Raw genomic sequence first — 3,768 nt, 5'->3', positions numbered from 1 at the left:
TTTTCTCCACATGTAAACATATCATATGAAACCAAGCAGAAAAATTTACTTAAACTATTATTTAAAATACTTCAAACATAGAGGGCAGGGACATATTCCTATTTATTATTTTTTTACATTTAAAAAAGTTTTAAATATGTAATATACTTATATGATTCAAAATTATATAAAATACATGCTTGGGGGCTTGCCCCTTGGCTCACTCAGGAGAGTGCAGCGCTGGTAGCCCCGAGGCCGCAGGTTCGGATCCTATATAGGGATGGCTGCTGCACTCACTGGCTGAGCGTGGTGCAGACAACACTGTGCCGAGGGTTGCGATCCCCTTACCGGTCAAAAAAAAAAAAAAAAAAAAAAAAAAACTACATGCTTGGAAGTATTGTTTCCATGCTACCCACTCCCAACCTATTCTTATCTACTGTGTATGATAAATATTTTATTAGATCTTTTCTTATCCTTCCAGTATTTTATACAAATACATGCAAATATAAAAATGTGTTCACTAGCTTCATTTCTTAGGAAAAAAAAAAAGTAGTAAACAGAATATTGTGTCTTATTTTTATGCTTTAAAATATTATTGGACATTACTTTATCTTGGTACATAAAGGCTGTACTCATTCTTCTTACAGAAGTGTGATATTTCATTATGTGGATGTACCCTGGGTTTTTTAATCAATTTCCTATTGATATACTCATGCTTTGTTACCAGTTGTTTATTATTACAGTGCCTCAATTGAGTAAACCTGTTCATAAATCACTTAAAATGCATGTGCATTTTTGCAGGCCAAATACCCAGAAGTGATGTGGGATCAAAGGGAAATTTCATTTGTATTTTGGTAAATAATGTCAGATTTCCCTACATAGGAGTTGCACCATTTTTCACTCTTACCAACAATGTATGAAAATGCTGTGTTCCCACAACCTCACCAAACATGTTTTGTTAAAAATTTGAAATATGATACGTAAGAAAAGGCATTTTCTGTAGTGTGTGTTTGCATTTTTTATTATAAGTGAAAAATCTGAAAATACTTTTCTATTTTAAAATATATTTGTATTTTATTTCTAAGAATAGTCAGTTCATGTTTTTTGCCCATTTTCCTATTGTATTGATGGTCTTGTTATTATTGATTTCCAAGAGCTTTTTATACTTTAAGGAGATCAGTCTTTTGTCTGTGATACAAACTATAAAGATGTTTCACTGCTTTTCATTTATCTTTTGACTTTGCTTATGACTTAAAAATAATTTAGAAAAATGTATTACTCTTTTCATTTAAGTCCTCTGGATTTTGACTTTTTGTTAGAAAGTACCATATAGTTACAAAGTTAAAAAATTCACCCAAATTTACTTCTGATATGTGTGTGATTTTTGTTATTTAATTTAAAACTTTAATCCAATTGGAATTTATTCTTGAGTATACTATGAGAGATCCTAACATTATCTTTTTTTCCCCTTCTAAATGGTTTCCAGTTAAGGTTTATTCTGAAAATTCACTTTTACCCTCTGATTTGTAGATGCCACTTACATACTAATTTTTATGTTTATTTTAATTGATTTCTGAACCTTCCATACTACCTCATTGTTTTCTCTATGAGTATTTATATATGGGAAATTACAACATTGTTTTAATTATTAACATATTTTTCCATATTTTAATTTCATTTGGGCTAATATCCCTTCACTGATTTTCTTTCACAATGTTTTTCTACATTTTTTTTTTGCCAACTTCATTTCTCATTTGCTTAATTTAGAAAACAAAGTGACATAACAATGACAAACCAGTTAGTAATTGAGATTACATTAATTTTTTATATATGTGGGAGCTAAGAGAGAAAGGAAGGAAGGAAAGAAAGACCACAGTAGTGAAATGGTCTTAAAGAGGGAGAGAACATTCCTAGGGCTACAAAGTGGAGGGGGGGGAGAGGGAGGGGGAGGAGGTTGGGGGATAATTGGGTGCAGACAAGGGGTACAAAAGTAATTTCTGGTAATGGGTATGGACCCAGTATGAATCTGGCCATCACATCATGGACAGGATGGGTGACAATTAGCTTTGTATCTCATGAATATTCTTAATAAATAATAATAATAATGATAAAATTATAGTTTATAAATTACCTTTCGGGAGAATGAACATCTTTATATTGTTGAATCTTCCCAGTTAAAACACAATATATTTTCCCACTTGTTTCACTTTGCTTGGGATCTTCAGAAAAACTACGGGATTATTATAGGATTATTTCTAGATATATTCTTTTTCTGTTGCTATAGTAAATGAATAAAGTCTTTTACAGTTCAATTTTTTAATGCATTTTGTTTGTGTAGATGTCTATTGATTTCTCAATACTAATTTTATAGCCCAGTAACTTATTGTTTCCAGTGGCTTTTCAGATCATTCTTTTGGAATTAAAGGTACACTTTCTCTTTTTTTCTTTTCTTTTTTTAATTTCATATCCTTTTTTATACTTATTTATGGAGTACAGGGGTGACTATCAGTATTTGTGTACAGTATGTGATGATCAAATCAATATTATTAGCATGTTTATCATTACAAATCGTAATTACTTTTTGTGTCCCTTATGCAATTACTCCGTATCCTCCCTCTCCCTCCGCCTTTCCCACCTGTAGTAACTATAGGTCTGTTCTCTCCTTCTGAACGTTCAACATTTAATTGTGGCCTTCCTTCCTTCCTTCCTTCCTTCCTTCCTTCCTTCCTTCCTTCCTTCCTTCCTTCCTTCCTTCCTTCCTTCCTTCCTTCCTTCCTTCCTTCCTTCCTTCCTTCCTTCCTTCCTTCCTTCCTTCCTTCCTTCCTTCCTTCCTTCCTTCGATCCCATTTATGAGTGAGGACATGCAGTATTTCTCTTTCTGGTTCTGGCTTATTTCACTTAACATAATTTTCTCCAAGCTCATCCATGTTGCTGCAAATGGCAGAATTTCATTCTTTTGTATGGCTGAGCAGTATTCCATTGTGTAGATATATCACATTTTTGTTATCCAGTCATCCGTCTATGGACATTTAGGTTGGTTCCATATCTTGGCTATTGTAAATAGAACTGCAATGAACATGGGAGTGCAGGTATCCCTTTGACATGATGATTTTCATTCCTTTGTGTATATACCCAGAAGAGGGATTGCTGGATTGTATGGCAGTTCTATCTGCAGTTGTTTCAGAAACCTCCATATTGTTTTCCATAATGGCTGTACTGATTTATAGTCCCACCAACCGGTACACTTTCTTATCATCTGCTATTGGAAATACATTTACCTCCTCATTTTACATTGTTATACCTCCAATTTCTTTCTCATGTTAATCTCAGTGGCTAATGCATTTTATATAATCTTAAATAGCAGTTATGGTAGTGAGTATTTTGTCCTCTTCCTGATTTTAACTGGAATACCAGCAATATATCATAATTAAATAAAATGTTTCTTTTGAGATTACATAGACACACACACAATTTTAGTGAAGCATCTGTTGAATCCTGTTTTGTCAAGATGTTTTTATTTAATTTGTTTTGTTTTAAGAAAGTATACGTTTGAATCCAGTCACTGTTTTTTCAACATGTTTGGAGGCCAAGTATGTGGATTTGCATTGAATTGCATCAATGAGACACATCAATGAAAGATAAATGAAAATATTTTGTAGTTTTACTTTTTTGTACATTTTTCTCAGGTTATTGATAAAATATCATTTATACTTCATTAAAATAAATTTAATGAGTTCTGCTTTTTATGGTCTATTGAATAGATGAATTACCATCAGAATGATCTGCTCT

This window comes from Cynocephalus volans, chromosome X (genome assembly GCF_027409185.1).
Source record: "Cynocephalus volans isolate mCynVol1 chromosome X, mCynVol1.pri, whole genome shotgun sequence".
Lineage (NCBI taxonomy): Eukaryota > Metazoa > Chordata > Mammalia > Dermoptera > Cynocephalidae > Cynocephalus > Cynocephalus volans.
This window is presented reverse-complemented; position numbering follows the sequence as displayed.